We start from the raw sequence: 17,275 nt of genomic DNA, 5'->3' as shown, positions 1-17,275 counted from the left end.
AAACCGAATGACGTAGCACTGTTTTCAAAGAGCGGCCTTGCATTCGCGATGATGGAGGCTCCAATCTTCATCCAGCCATCCTGATTCAGGTTCCGTGGCTTCCCTAAACTACTACTGGCGAACGCTGGGATGGTTCCCACGGTAAGTCCACGGCCGACTGCCTGCCCCATCCTTGTTATTCCAGACCTGGAAGTCTGTAAATATATGAAGATAGTAACAGTTCTCGAAAGAACAGATACCATTGATGACCGTGCAGCCTCCTAGAATAAATGATGATTAATTGAAACCATCAGCTGCCGACAGGTGGTGTTGATATAGCTCGATGGGGAAGCGTGAAAGGCGTAAGTCCCTGCAGTCGCGCTATTCACCTGTGTCCTCGGTGGCTCAGATGGACAGAGCGTCTGCCTTGTGAGCAGGAGATCCCGGGTTCGAGTCCCGGTCGGGGCACACAGTTTCAGCTGTCCCCATCGAGGTACAGCAACTACACCTGTCGGAAGCTGAGCGCTTCAATTATTTTCCTGTAACTATTTATTTACAGGTATATTTATATACACGTACCTTAATATGTACCCATTTCGCTGTGTTAGTTGTTTCTTTCTTCGCGTCTACGAGTATTTTCGTAAACACGTCACGTGATTGAGTACCTGATATTTTCTGCACATTTGCAACTGCACCACTAAGTGGAATACCCTTGTCTGTATAGACTGAAGGTTTTCCGTCCATGCGTCCACTCTTTAACACCTGCTGCCCAGGGGAAAACAAGCAGTAAGGTGTAACGCCAAGGCAGTTTTGCAAAAAATCATTTTTATTGTCTTAAAAGATGCTTTGAACCTTTTTAAAAAGGAGGCAAAGAGACTAGTTCGCTAAAACAATTTGTTCTATGAAATTCCTAAGTCGTCCTGAAGCGTCTCGCATGACCCGAAAGCGCCTACCCTCTCGATACCGCCTGTGGTGTGGGGATACAGTTAGCAGCGTTTCACGACAGTAATACCTCAGCCTGCCCTCGCCAAATGTACGAGAAAGACGATTCATTCGCTTCGAATCTTGATTTGTCTGTGCGGTACTGAGTTTTGATAGGGTACTCATGATCGTATAGTATACATTTTGTCTTTCTAGTAAGAATGAATGTAGTCGAGTGGAAAAGGTACGAAAACATGGCATCCAGCGCGGCGTCGAACCAGTGTGACATCGAAGCGTCTAAACAACAACAATAGACAGGAGATTCAGAGAAGTTTGAAAGGAGTCAGTGGCTGTGCTAAGACAGCGACCAGGATTTTGATGTGAATTACGGACTGTTTCATAGGACTATTAATGTTCTTACCGTTTTCTGTGCTATTTATCGACTCGTGAAATGTATAACGTGCAAGGCACACATCACGTTGCGAGAACGAAATCCTCCAGGCTTAGGCTTCACAGCAAACTATTGCTTGTCCAAACTACCCAGAAGCTGAATAAAATATTCTCGGGTTTCCAACCGCGTCAATTGGTTGAAACTACACGAGCTTTCGGCCAAGCACTCCTTGGCCATTGTCAAGTGTTATCACTGCCAGTGGGCTGTTGGCGCGCCCTTATATACGCTAACTGTCGGCTGTGACGTCACTGGTGCACGTGACATTGCTATATATGGGCGTGTTTTGAGTCGGTGTTCGACGTGCCCTCTTCAACCGCGTAGCGGACGTCCGATAACACTCGTTCAGGTTGTTCGTTGATCCGTTCGCTCAGTTTTTTTTATTACAGAAGGTAGCTAAACTCTCTGACCGAGGACGCTGAGCTACCGTGCCGGCAACGAACAATATAGAACAAAATGAGGTCGGAAAAAAAAGACGCGCGACAGCTGGATCGCACGCAGCGCTGAGCTGTAAGCCACCGTCTCTATTCAGGGTGCTTGTGATAATTTTTATTTCAATAGCTTCCCGTATTAAGCTGCCCCAGAAGCCGCTAGTGCCAAACACGACGGAGGTATCGCCAAATTTTATGTGGTGAGCGTTTTCTAACGCATGCTCTGCTAACGCAGATTTCTCTGGACAGCGTGGCCGCTAATACCTCTCATGTTCTTTCCTGCGTTGTTCCACAGCGGGCACTGTTTGTCCGATGTACTTCTGGCCACACTCACGAGGTATTTCGTAAAACCGCGGGACTGCTACAGTCGCAGGTTCGAATCCTGCCTCGGGCATAGATGTGTGTGATGTCCTTAGGTTAGTTAGGTTTAAGTAGTTTTAAGTTCTAGGGGGCTGATGACCACAGATATTAAGTCCCAAAGTGCTCAGAGCCATTTGAACCATTTTTTTATTTCGTAAACTCCACGTGTTCTGAGACCTACAGCGTCTTTAACTGGTCTCAGTAACTGACGGATTTTCGTTGGAGGCCTGAAGATTGATTTGATCTTGTGTCTTTTCAACAGGCGGCTAATTTTGCCCGACACAGAGCCACAGAATGGCAGCATGTTTCTTTTCCTGCTCTTATTCTGATATTTCCCAGAAATCACTTCTTTCACTTGATGAGTGCTGTAGCCGTTGTTCCTGAAAACCTTGCGTAGGTGGCTCAGTTCGTGGGGCGGGTTGTCGTCGTCTGGTATTACTCTCGCACGATGCACCGATGTTTGCAATACTGTGCGCTTCTGTGCTGGGTGATGATGGCTGGTGGCGCGCAGGTACAGCTCCGTGTGGCTGGGTTCCCTGTAGACGCTGTGGCCGAGGCAGCCATTTGGTTCACGGTGGACGAGGACGTCGGGGAAGTGCAATGAGCTATCTTTTTCCACCTCCATGGTGAACTGGATATTACTGTTGATGCCAATGAGGTGTTCCAAAAACTCGTCTAGTTTCTCGCGTCCGTGTTGCAAATGACGAACGTGTCGTCAACGTATCGAAAGAAACACTTAGGCTTCAATGGCGCAGTATCTATGGCAACATGCTCAAAATTCTCCATGAAGAGGTTTGCAACAGCTGGAGCCAACGGGCTGCCCATTGCTACACCGTCTGTCTGATCGTAAAACTGGCCGATGTACAAGAAGTAGGATGACGTAAGTGTGCCTAAATAGCTCGACCACGTCACTTACAAAGTACTGCGAAATTAGATCCAGAGAATCTCTGATAGGCACATTCGAAAGCAGCGCCGCTACATCAAAACTGACCACTGACAATGGCCAAGGAGTGCTTGCCCGAAAGCTCGTGTAGTTTCAACCAATTCACGCGGTTGGAAACCCGAGAAAATTTTATTCAATGTTATCGCCGCGAGACTCTGCATTCATACATTACCCAGAAGTTGTTGTACCGTGTAGTAGGTTTATACAGAACGTAAGTCAGCCGTCGAATCTTCCATTCTTATAGTACGGCTAAACAAACTGTAAACGTTTCGTGCGTTCATGGAACTGCCAGGACCGGTGTTTCGCCGACCGCTGTGGCCGAGCGATTCTAGGCGCTTCAGTGCGGAACCGCGCTGCTGCTGCGGTCGCAGGTTCGAATCCTGCCTCGGGCATGGATGTATTAAAATGGTTCAAATGGCTCTGAGCACTATGGGACCTAACATCTATGGTCATCAGTCCCCTAGAACTTACAACTACTTAAACATAACTAACCTAAGGACATCACCCAACACCCAGCCATCATGAGTCAGAGAAAATCCCTGACACCGCCGGGAATCGAACCCGCGAACCATGGATGTGTGTGATGTCCTTAGGTTACTTAGGTTTAAGTAGTTCTATGTCTAGGGGGTCTCATATATTAAGTCCCATAGTGCTTAGAGCTATTTGAACCATTTTGAAGTGATATTTCAGTCGTTCTAAGGTAAACTAGAAGATAAGATAGTACGACACGAAAAGCAGTCTACTTTGCTTGTTTCTTATTTTCATTCGCTTATGACGTATCGTATTAGATTTTGCGGTAACACTTTCAATTCTCAAAGGATATTTTAGACTCAACTGCTACTAACGGCTATAATTTAGTCTGCAAAGGAATACTGAAAATTGTTCACTACACTGTACTCAACGACCCAGAACAATATCTGCAGTTACATCTCCAACATACAAAATTGCAGCAAGTGAAGTAGGCAAAAAGGAATACAAACGTCTCAAAAACGAGATCGACAGGAAGTGCAAAATGGCTAAGCAGGGATGGCTAGAGGACAAATGTAAGGATGTAGGGGCTTAGCTCATGAGGGGGTACGATAGATACTACCTACAGGAAAATATCAAGAGCTCAGATGGAAGCTTAGTTCTAAGCAAAGAAGGGAAAGCAAAAAGGTGGAAGGAATATATAGAAGGTCTACACAGGGGCGATGTTCTAGAGGAAAATATTTTGGAAATGGAAGAGAAGATACATGAACATGAAATGGGAGATACGATAATGCGTGAAGAGTTTGACAGAGCACTGAAAGACCTGAGTCGAAACAAGGGCCTGGGAGTAGACAACATTCCATGAGAACTGCTGATGGCCTTGGGAGAGCAGTCCTGACAAAATTCTACCATCTGTTGAGCAAGATGTTTGAAACAGGCGAAATACCCTCAGACTTCAAGAAGAATATAATAATTCCAATCCCAAAGAAAGCAGGTGTTGACAGTTGTGAAAAATTACCGAACAATCAGTTTAATAAGCCACAGCTGCAAAATACTAACGCGAATTCTTTACAGACGAATGGGAAAACTGGTAGAAGCCGACCTCGGCGAAGATCAGTTTGGATTCCGTAGAAATGTCGGAACACGTGAGGCAATACTGACCCTATGACTTATCTTAGAAGCTAGATAAACGAAAGGCAAACCTACGTTTCTAGCATTTGTAGACTTAGAGAAAGCTTTTGACAATGTTGACTGGAATACTGTTTTTGAAATTCTAAAGGTGGCAGGGGCAAAATACAGAGAGCGAATAGCTATTTACAGTTTGTACAGAGACCAGATGGCAGTTATAATAGTCGAGGGGCATGAAAGGTAAGCAGTGGTTGGGAAGGGAGTGAGACAGGGTTGTGGCCTGTCCCCGATGTTATTCAATCTGTATATTGAGCAAGCAGTAAAGGAAACGAAACAAAACTTAGGAGTAGGAATTAACATCCATGGAGAGGAAATAAAAACTTTGAGTTTCGCCAAAGACATTGTAATTCTGTCAGAAACGGCAAACGACTTGGAAGAGCAGTTGAACGGAATGGACAGTGTCTTGAAAGGGGGGTATAAGATGAACATCAACAAAAGCAAAACGAAAATAATGGAATGTAGACGAATGAAGTCGGGTGCTGCTGAGAAAATTAGGTTAGGAAATCTTAAAGAAGTAAAGGAGTTTTGCTATTTGGGGAGCAAAATAACTGATGATGGTTAGAGTAGAGAGGATGTAAAACGTAGACTGGCAATGGGAAGGAAAGCGTTTCAGAAGAGGAGAAATTTCTTAACACCGAGTATTGATGTAAGTGTGAGGAAGTCATTTCTGAAAGTATTTGTATGGAGTGTAGCCATGTATGGAAGTGAAACATGGACGATAAATAGTTTGGACAAGAAGAGAATAGAAGCTTTCGAAATGTGGTGCTACAGAAGAATGCTGAAGATTAGATGGGTAGATCACATAAGTAATGAGGAGGTATTGAATAGAATTGGAGAGAAGAGAAGTTTGTGGCACAACTTAACTAGAAGAAGGGATCGGTTGGTAGAACATGTTCTGAGGCATTAAGGGATCACCAATTTAGTACTGGAGGGCAGCGAGGAGGGTAAAAATCGTAGAGGGAGACCAAGAAATGAATAAACTAAGCAGATTCAGAAGGATATAGGCTGCAGTAGGTACTGGGAGATGAAGAAGCTTGCACAGGATAGAGTAGCATAGAGAGCTGCATCAAACCAGTCTCAGGACTGAAGGCCACAACAACAACAACATCTCTAACTTTCTCTATGTAAATTATTTTAGTTGATCTTAAATTCTAATATCGTGGCATGTCCAATAACATTGTAAAAGAAATACAGGCGAATGAAACTGCTGTTACTGCTGCTGCTACCATCACGTTGGGACCGCAACCTCTACTGAACATTAGGATTGTCGGATGTAAGGTCCGCCAGTTACGCAAAACACCGCTTTTTCCAAGTTCCCAAACATGTTTCAGCACCTCTGTGCCACCATCAGTGGGTTCTGTTTTATTTAATCTTTACACTCTGTTTGTATGGTTTTACAGGAGCACTATTATGTATTCTTTATTACAGGTAGCTTGTCACATTTTCGTGTGGCAAACCCTTTTTCTCAGCATCCTGATGAGGTGTAGTGAAGCTCACGTAAGTGTAACTAACACATATCTTGACGAATATGGTCGTAAAAGCACTTTTCACTTCAGTAAAACACACTGTAACCAGTACTCAAACTGTTGCCTACCATACTGGGCAATGTGGTGACGCGTAATGAGGAACTGTAGGACGGAGATAGAGTGACTATTCCTATGAAATGACATTCTAAGGTAACAATTTTAGAATGAAACATGTATTTAAAAAGACAAAATAAAACGTCATGTGATCACACATAGCACGTTTGTTTGTGTGGCCATTTTCCGCAGCAGATGTTAACGTCTCTTATTGCAGGTTATCTGTCTGGAGCTGACTACTACGTAATTAAAAAGAACGACACCAGACGCGTTTCGCTTTTATTTACAAAGCATCTTCAGTGGTATTCTGTGAATTGGATACATCTACATCTACATGACTACTCTGCAATTCACATTTAAGTGCTTGGCAGAGGGTTCATCGAACCACAATCATACTATCTCTCTACCATTTCACTCCCTAAGAGCGCGCGGGAAAAACGAACACCTAAACCTTTCTGTTCGAGCTCTGATTTCTCTTATTTTATTTTGATGATCATTCCTACCTATGTAGATTGGGCTCAGTAAAATATTTTCGCATTCCGAAGAGAAAGGTGGTGACTGAAAGTTCGTAAAAAGGTCTCGCCGCGACGAAAAACGTCTTTGCTGTAATGACTTCCATCCCAACTCGTGTATCATATCTTCCAGACTCTCTCCCCCATTACGTGATAATACAAAACGAGCTGCCCTTTTTTGCACCCTTTCCATGTCCTCCGTCAATCCCACCTGGTAAGGATCCCACACCGCTCAGCAATATTCTAACAGAGGAGGAACGAGTGTAGTGTAAGCTGTCTCTTTAGTGGACTTGCTGCATGCTCCAAGTGTCCTGCCAATGAAACGCAACCTTTGGCTCGCCTTCCCGTCAATATTATCTATGTGGTCCTTCCAACTGAAGTTGTTCGTAATTTTAACACCCAGGTACTTAGTTGAATTGACAGCCTCGAGAATTGTACTATTTATCGAGTAATCGAATTCCAACGGATTTCTTTTGGAACTCATGTGGATCATCTCAAACTTTTCGTTATTTAGCGTCAACTGCCACCTGCCACACCGTACAGCAATCTTTTCTAAATCGCTTTGCAGCTGATACTGGTCTTCGGATGACCTTACTAAGCGGTAAATTACAGCATCATCTGCGAACAACCTAAGAGAACTGCTCAGATTGTCACCCAGGTCATTTATATAGATCAGGAACAGCAGAGGTCCCAGGACGCTTCCCTGGTGAACACCTGATATCACTTCCGTTTTACTCGATGATTTGCCGTCTATTACTACGAACTGCGACCTTCCCGACAGCAAATCACGAATCCAGTCGCACAACTGAGACGATACCCCATAGCTCCGCAGCTTGATTAGAAGTCGCTTGTGAGGAACGGTGTCAAAAGCTTTCCGGAAATCTAGAAATACGGAATCAACTTGAGATCTCCTGTCGATCGCGGCCATCACTTCGTGTGAATAAAGAGCTAGCTGCGTTGCACAAGAACGATGTTTTCTGAAGCCATGCTGATTACGTGTCAATAGATCGTTCCCTTCGAGGTGATTCATAATGTTTGAATACAGTATATGCTCCAAAACCCTACTGCAAATGATATAGGTCTTGTAGTTCGATGGATTACTCCTACTACCCTTCTTAAACACTGGTGCGACATGCGCAATTTTCCCATCTGTAGGTACAGATCTATCGGTGAGCGAGCGGTTGTATAGGAGTGCTAAGTAGGGAGCTATTGTATCAGCGTAATCTGAAAGGAACCTAATCGGTATACAATCTGGACATGAAGACTTGCCCGTATCAAGCGATATGAGTTGTTTCGCAACCCCTAAGGTATCTACTTCTAAGAAACTCATGCTAGCAGCCGTTCGTGTTTCAAATTCTGGAATACTCCATTCGTCTTACACACATTCGTACATTTATTTTTTGATTCTTTTTGGTGAAGGCAGAGTTTCCCTTATGAAGCTGGTCTGCAAGCTACTTACGGTGTTTCCTTACACAGTCCGCACCGTCCCCTCTTGCATAGCAGTGGTTGGTGTCCACGAATTTCATTTCACATCTGCAGTGTTTCGCACTTTGCGTTATTTCCTGCGCTGCAATATTTGTAATTGACTTTACCTGCTTTCCATTCATCACTGCCACAGTGTTTATGCCTATTCGTTTGTTTTCGTTCACTTTGTGAGTGTTGCCAACCTATGAAACGATTTTGTGTGTGACGATGCTATGCTGATTATATTTACATGTTTTGACGATGCCATTATGGCCGTATCACTTTAGGACATGGTGTAAAAAACATCTGAAGATGGTCATTACACACTGAAACCGGTCTTCATCTAAAGAATTCATTTGTGATGAGAGACTGGAATAAAAAAGCACTTTATTGCATTTCAGTTGGTATATTAGTTTTTCCTATTGTTTTTGGAAATGTATTTCTGAATTTAGTTGTTGCTTTGGTGTGATATTTTTAAGCCTTCTTTTTTGAAAATATTGGATATTCTGTGTGTTTACTTGTGGTTGTATGTTATTGTGTACCATCCTTTACTTTCTGTTTCTTTCACACTTTGTCGTATTTCTATTCTTCTGTTTTGTGTATGACTTTGTCCTTATGATGGTGACACTTCGGTGTTCGTTCTTTTCTGTTCCTTGATTTGCTTGTTGAGCTTTGTTACTAAGTTCTCTTTGTATCCATTGTTTGTGGCCATTGTATTACAGTATTCATTCCTTTTTTATAATTGTCTGTGTCTAATTGTACTGTCTTTAGTCTGTGGAGCATGTATATCTAAGTGCTGCGTGCTTTTGAGAATTGGGGTGTTGTGATGTCTGATGTGTAAGTGTGTCCATTGTTGCCAGTTTCCGGTATATGGCAAATGTGTGTTGGTTGTTTTGAATCTTTATGGTGATGGCTAAGAAATTTAAGTGTCTATTTTGCTCTTTCTTTATTGTAAAATGTACCTTATCATGAACATAATTTGTGTCTGTGTGTGGCTGATCAATTTCATTGTTTTGTTCATCTATCAGGCACACGGTATAATCCATATATCTAATCCAGTATTGGATGTTGTACCTATTTGGACTATTTGTATTATACTAACATTAAACATTAGAACAGTTTCAGCAGTATTTTCATCGGGTAGAAAACAAAATTTCACAGCTGCACTTTGTTCAGTTAAATGTGCCATCATAAAAAACTAACCAAGAACAAAACAGCCCTAACAAAAACAATCACTGCAGACGAACAGAACAAGCCAGGTCGACACAGAGGCATGCCGACAATCTTTCTTTCCACGAGCAATAGAGACAGACTGGAATAGAAGGGAGAACCGATAGAGGTACTCAAGGTATCCACCGCCACACACCGTCTGGTGGCTTGCGGAGTGTAGATGTAGATGTAGACAGCAGGGGCAGCACTGAACTGGCAATTGGTTGCGCTATACACGCCCACGGCAATGTTATTCCGGTTTCTTCGTTGATTTTTTTTTATCTTGATATGGATCTGTAATTCAGCGGGTTTACTTCTATTTCCTGTCTTCGGTTTGGAGTAATGTGTGGAACTTAGGTGCGGATCTTTCGACGAGCAAGCGGTTGTGTTGCGATCGTTAAGTTCGGAACTATTACATGAGCATAGAGGAATCTAATTGGTATATAATCTTGACTGGAAGAATTGCCTGTATTAAGTGATTTAAGCTGCTTCGCCACACCTAGGATATCCATTTCCTAGTTATTCATGTTGGCAGCAATTCTTCATTCGAAATCTAGCATCTTTTCTTCTTTGGTGAAGAAATTTCGGATGGCTGTGTTTAGTTACTCAGCTTTAGTGACACTTGCATCAGAAACAGTACCATCCCTATCGCGCGGTGAAGGTATTAATTGTGTCTTGCCGCTACCATACTTTACATAGACCAGAAGCTCTTCGGCTTTTCTGTCAGATTTCGAGACACAGTTCATTTGTGGAAGCTAACGAGCTATTAAAAGTCGGCGCTTAATTTTTCGCTTGGAGGCTGCGTGCTGCTACGGAAAAGGACTCATTAGAGTCCATACCTAACTGTCAGCAATGCATCAAACGCAACCAAGACCATTGTTATTAAGGGGAGGTTTACTATCTTTTGGTTCAAAAAATCAATTTTTTCAAACTGCATTTTTGGATCCATAAAAGTGTTTAGAATCCACCCCTGAAACGGTTTTTCCGAATACGGAACGGAAATGTATGTTATTCGCGCTTGAACACACACAAAAAAAATATTGCACCTGCCTGAAATCGTTCTTTTCAACGCACCAGGTTTTTTCTTTCGGAGGACGAGTTATTGTACCGGTGCTTGGGAGGAAACACAGGATAGTTTGAACGCGTGTTATTTGGAAGTCTTCTGGAGCGCAGACTGTGGAGATTGCGACTTTCCTGGCAGTGAGCAGCTTCAACTGTTAACCACTATTCGACGCAGTTCGCCGAGCATTCGGACGACCGCCGGATTGGAGCGGCCGACAAACCGCTGGTCGCCGGCCGTACGAGCGGCTAAGGAGCAGCGCAGGGTGGTCCAGGTCGAGCAGAACGGCCTCTGTGAGGAAGAGGAAGGACCAGTTTATGGACCCGGAATAGCAGGCTGAACGTAAGTTGCATCATATTGCATTTATATGTAGTCAAAATTTCAAAAGCGTTTTTCTCGAAATGACTTTTTTTTTTTACCGCGCGGTATGGTAACTTCGAATCTACTGAATCGGTTGGCATGATTCTTTGTTTCCGACGAAGCCAACTAAATAGGCTAAGAGTTGTACCGCCTTTACTGCACTCCATTAACTATAAATATTTTTACTTGGCCGATGAAGTCGAAAAATCGATGAAAAAACACTGTATTTTTTTCAAATGCCGCCAATTTGTTTCCTATGGTCCAAATAACTTAAGCTAGGTACAACTCCTAAAGAATCTTACATAACGGGTGATCAAAAAGTCAGTATAAATTTGACAACTTAATAAACCGCGGAATAATGTAGATAGGGAGGTAAAAATTGACACACATGCTTGGAATGACATTAGGTTTTATTAGAACAAAAAAAAAAAAAAACAACGTTCACAAAATATCCGACAGATGGAGCTGCACAGCAGGTAACTGCTACCGTGACGGGTGAGAGGTACGCCGATATGTTACAGAATCGCATCATCGCCAGCCTGGCTGATAAACACCTGCTGGAACGTACGATGTTTATGCAGGATGGCGCTCCACCCCATATTGCTAGACGTGTGAAAGATCTCTAGCGCGCGTCATTTGGTGATGATCGTGTGCTCAGCCGCCATTTTCGTCACGCTTGGCCCCCAGGTCCCCAGACCTCAGTCCGTGCGATTATTGGCTTTGGGGTTACCTGAGGACGCAAGTGTATCGTGATCGGCCGACATCTCCAGGGATGCTGAAAGGCAACATCCGACGCCAATGCCTCACCGTAACTCCGGACATGCTTTACCGTGCTGTTCACTACATTATTCCTCGACTACAGCTATTGTTGAGGAATGATGGTGGACATATTGAGCATTTCCTGTAAAGATCTTTGCTTTGTCTTACTCTGTTATGCTAATTGTTGCTATTCTGATCAGACGAAGCGCCATCTGTCGGACATTTTTTTAACGTTTTATTTTTTTGGTTCTAATAAAACACCATGTCATTCCAAGCATGTGTGTAAATTTGTACCTCTCTATGGACAATATTCCGTGATTTATTCAGTTTTCAAATTTGTACTGACTTTTTGATCACGCGGTACTTCGCTAACGTCAACTCAATTTTGGTTTCAGACGAGCCGGCTGAGATTTGACATTACCGCGCGTGGAGGTCTGCATAGAAATTTTGTTTCGTTCCGACGGCACTTCCGCCTTTGCTCCTCGACATTCCAGTTTGAAGAGGAAATATCAACAAACATTTTGATCAAACTTGACATTGATATCTATAACACACCGCGGGACAAATATGCTTTTTTTCGGGCGAAACATGGTAACACCCTCCCCCTTTAAAAGAGGTGCAATTTAATTTTTTTTTTTTGGCATTTTGTGCTCCTGGAAAACACATGGAGTCTGCCGAAGGGAGGCAGCGACCGGACCTCAGTTGGGGCTACAGTCGGGACACTGCTGTAAAGTTGTTGCCGTTTGGCAGATGGAGCGACACTAGCGCTCCAAGCGGCAGGTAAAGTGAACGTCAGACGCGTCGTAAGCATAATGTTTGTTTTGTATTTTCTTGCCTCCAAGAGCTTGTGTAGTATCAGAAGGCATCTACGTTTCTAGAAATGATTCTAAAATATGCGCAAGTATGGAAAAAAAACGTGAATAGAGTGGCAAGCTACACAACGCATTCGCGAAGAAACACTTGTGAAATTGGACAGAATTGCAGCTTACCACGTTGATATCAAAAGAATATAAACACATAGATTCACACATAAGAAGCACAGACATGTACCTCTACATGCAAAAGCAAACGCCAGCTCGTTTATCGTTCTGTAGGCCTACTGTGTTTGCCATCGTCGCCTGTTGCCAGAAGTACGACCTTCAGCTTTATATTATTCTAAGTGGAACAAGCAACTGCCAAATAGTGGGAGAAATATGCTGAAAACATTATAATGAGCTGATTGCATTACATTTCACGAAAAACCACATATTTGAATAATTTTCAAACAATCTGTCTGTAGGCACTTTCCTTGTCCCGTGATAGTTTCGCCTCTTCACATTCTGGCACTTCACACGCTTTTGTACGACACGAACAGCTGCACTTAATCTAACCACTTCATCGTCGAAGCAGGTCTGTGTTGACGATTCACACGAATCTGGCACTGATACATGGAGAGCTGAACTGGCTGCTTCAGTGTCATAGGACTGCTTTACAGCTTTTGGACGGGTTGTCGAATCTTTGTGGCAGTTTCCTCTTCATCGTCAGCTGAGGTGGCGTATTTGGATTGTCAAACGGTGTGGATACTGCATTCCACACGAATTTGTTACAGTCTGCGTTCATGAACTGGTTTTGTTCGAGATGTAGCGAACAAAACTTAATACTATTATACAGGTAAACTGGGTCTTTCTTCATAAGGTCTTCTCGTCTGCTATTAACTAGCCATTTTCTGCTCCTAAAACGAAACATTCATCATTTATACACATACAGTTTGCTAGTAAATCCTGACGATACAGTTTAGTAACATGATGCTATATGTCTCCCAGGGTCCTTAGGGAACCTAAAAGAGACAGCTGCGGTGTCTTGTTCGTGTTGTTGCAGCAGTTTATTGCGCTACGAACGCTCCCGATGGTAGAAACCATTGTATAAATCAAAATAAACGATCAGTATTGGCTTTCTCGATCGCGCCGAACTCAAAGTTCAACATACCGGCCGCTTGGGGCGCTGCTGGCGCTGTAGGCAACAAAATAGAGGCGAAGTGTCGCGACTTTAGGCTAGGCGCAAATTGAGAAGCGTACAGCACGTGTGACGTGACACGACACTAGAGCGCGACACGCACGTGCGGCACGGCTGCAGCGCATATTGCGACGCGTACGCCGTGAGTGAACCGAAGCGCGCGCAACCTCTTATCTTTCTCAAACGATTATACGGAAACTATTCTCTGAAAATATGTGAGTTTTGCCTTAGTTGTAGCGTTATATGTCAGCTTCGTGCCCATCGCCTCGCTAATGACCATTCGTACTGTGATGTACACATTTTAGTGACACACTACGCAAAACTCAAAAAGCTCGCAACGAAAATTAGGGGTCGCTATGATTTTGCGTTTGGTGCGTATTACACCATATGTTACTGCGTATGAAATTTAGCTCACACGCTGAATTTTTGTTTAGACTTGGGAGGAGATTTCTATCTGCCTCCGATCTCGAGAAAATGCGCTCACTTCCGACCTCACGCCCGCGAGAATGGAATACTCGCAACATCTCTCGTATCTCCTAAACCGCTCGAGACATCAAAACGAAAGTTTGGCGGATGATAGCTCACAAGGAGGAGAAAATTTTGCCAATTATTCAACACACGGAACTTTCTTATCTATGGCGATAGGTCACTACTTATACTTTTTTTATTTATTTCACTCCAGTGATTGTAATTTTTTAAGCTTCCTAGTATGAAAATAAACATGAAATTTCTTCTTTTATGTCACTGCAAACTGATACTACCAGGTTTTTCGTAAGCTATTCAGCTCTGTGATTGGCAATCACTTGTTTAATTAGGTCCTCCGTTTCGGAAGTCTGTCTCAATAGCTGCTGTGAGGTGAGTTTCGCAAATTACATTGTGACAAACGAAGTACAATTAAACCAGTCACCAAGAGAAATGTGGCCTTTACTCACAAACGGTGATGCTTCTTCGAATGAGAAAAGGTTAACAACTCACACAAAAACAGATTGGCAATTCTGTTGGAATTTTGGTAGAATCCCTGTAACCCATCGTATTTTTAACACTGAGCGACTGGAATGGAAACTTACCAAAGGATTTCATTCCTTCTCTTGATCTGAGCAGTATTAAAATAATGACGAGCGTTCCTTCAGGCGAAATGATGGGCACAGCCAGATACTGGTTACTCCGCTACGGCTTGCCAAACTGGCCATGTGTGATCGCGAATAAAATAGTTGTTATTGAGTAAAATAAGCAATTTATCTGTCCCACAACACAATGGTCGGTGTATTCTCAGCAGCGGAGGATAATTCGGGCAACAGGAATGCACAAGGTAGCCATGTGTGCCTTGTGAGTTGGAGTTCGAAAAACATTGTCATGAAAGTAGACCTGCCTTTGTCAGCAGTACATTTCAACAAATTAAATACATCTAATCAAGACAGCCTTTTAGGATATTCCTACTTTCGTAATAATACTGGCCATTTTTTGTGTAGCCTGTTGTATAATTCCTTCATTAATGATGATAATGAGCATTCAACAATTCAAATGCTTTTCCTCATCACGGCGAACCAGTTAAAACATGGTTATTTCTGACTGCTTTTCGACTGTTTATAGCTTGCAGTGGAAACGTGATGTTCACATGCATGTAGTACAGTGTGTCGTATTAGATCATTACATACATATCAGAGTAATCACGGTGACACTTCTATGCTTCAGATCTTGGACGATTTTTACCAGGAGCACAAAGGCATCACACCTGTGGAGATTACCCCTTTCTAAATTTTGGTAGCATGTACGCCAGCGTACAAGGCAGCGAGAAGATAATCTTCTTTTACTTTCCTACCTTGATTCTTAATTACACGATTTTATAATATTCCTTGCTCCCTTATTCACTACTCTCTATACCTTCTTCCGATATGAAAACATCGCGGAGGCATATGATACAATTCCAGCAGCCAATGTCTCATCAGTTACTGAAGTATGCATTTTTCTTGACAGAAGAAAAACAAAAAACTATACAGATATAAATAACAGAAAAGTATAATGTACTAACGAAGAGAGATGGGGCGTTTAAATGGCGAAAAACGGAACACTACCCAAGGCAATGAAATTTAGTACACAGTAAGGCAAAATTTATCGTATGGCCAATAATACCACTGCTCATATGCGCCGTTCCGATGTGAGAACATGGCCGGGCTACTTTTCCGCTCCCCGCCTCAAATTTCCCACGGTGCTAGCGAGGCAAGCGCGATGTGCGGTGCGAGAAACTGTGCCTCAACCAGAACGCCGCGCGACCTGGCGCAGACGCGAGTCGCCTCCCAGTCGCGTCGCCTCGCAGTTTGCGCCGCGGCCCCATTTGACCCTGTGAGGTTACAAAAACGCGCGCTGCGCTGCGCTGCGTCGCGCTATACGCCTCTCAATTTGCGCCTGGCCTAATGATGGTTTCGCGATGTATGATGTATACTACTTGTCCACACCTTGTGGCTGGGACCGCGCCGTGTTGTCAGGTACCAGGCGGTCTGAACCGCAGTTTGTTCCGGCGTCGTTCCCCGAAATCGGCAGGCGGGAGGCACCCAAAGTCCGCTTGTCGCGTTCCGGCTGTTTACTCTGGAGCTGCGGCGATACGCGGCCGGGTCACAGAGGCAGATAAGGCGCGGAAAGACCGCATCGCCTAAAAGGCCACACACACACACACACACACACACACACACACACACACACTGTACTACGCCACAGTGGATAACTGACCGAGAACGCACGCTTTGTGGAGGCGAGCAAATAAATTAACAACTTAGACAACGCTTCTGACTATGTTGACTGGAATACTCCCTTTCAAATTCTGAAGGTGGTAGGGGTAAAATACAGGGAGCGAAAGGCTACTTACAGTTTGTACAGAAACCAGATGGCAGTCATAAGAGTCGAGGGACATGAAAGGGAAGCAGTGGTTGGAAAGGGAGTGAGACAGGGTTGTAGGCTCTCCCCGATGTTATTCAATCTGTGTATTGAGCAAGCAGTGAAGGAAAGTTCGGAGTAGACATTAAAATTCATGGAGAAGAAATAAAAACTTTTACGTTCGCCGATGACATTGTAATTCTGTCAGAGACAGCAAAGGACCTGGAAGAGCAGTTGAATGGAATGGACAGTGTCTTGAAAGGAGGATATAAGATGAAAACCAACAAAAGCAAAACGAGGATAATAGAATGTAGTCGAATTAAGTCGGGTGCTGCTGAGGGAATTAGATTAGGAAATGAGATGGTTAATGTAGTAAAGGAGTTTTGCTATTTGGGGAGCAAAATAACTGATGATGGTCGAAGTAGAGAGGATATAAAACATAGACTGGCAATGGGAAGGAAAGCGTTTCTGAAGAAGAGAAATTTGTTAACATCGAGTATAGATTTAAGTGTCAGGAAGTCATTTCTGAAAGTATTTGTATGGAGTGTAGCCATGTATGGAAGTGAAACATGGACGATAAATAGTTTGGACGAGAAGAGAATAGAAGCTTTCGAAATGTGGTGCTACAGAAGAATGCTGAAGATTAGATGGGTAGACCACATAACTAATGAGGAAGTATTGAACAGGATTGGGGAGAAGTTTGTGGCACAACTTGACCAGAAGAACGGATCGG

General features: G+C 43.4%; 1 protein-coding gene and 1 non-coding gene across 2 annotated transcripts in view; one reads left to right on the top strand and one right to left on the bottom strand.

Moving 5' to 3' along the window:
- LOC126295230 (uncharacterized) overlaps positions 1–17,275 on the bottom strand; it is a 2,305,622-nt gene that overhangs the window by 2,100,253 nt on the left and 188,094 nt on the right. The window lies entirely within an intron of this gene.
- Trnat-ugu (transfer RNA threonine (anticodon UGU)) lies at positions 374–447 on the top strand. The gene has a single exon. It is a non-coding gene; the product is annotated as a tRNA-Thr (tRNA).

This window comes from Schistocerca gregaria, chromosome 11 (assembly GCF_023897955.1).
Source record: "Schistocerca gregaria isolate iqSchGreg1 chromosome 11, iqSchGreg1.2, whole genome shotgun sequence".
NCBI classification, from domain to species: Eukaryota; Metazoa; Arthropoda; class Insecta; order Orthoptera; family Acrididae; genus Schistocerca; species Schistocerca gregaria.
Note: the sequence above shows the minus strand (reverse complement) of the source record. Positions and strands in the feature narration are given on the sequence as shown.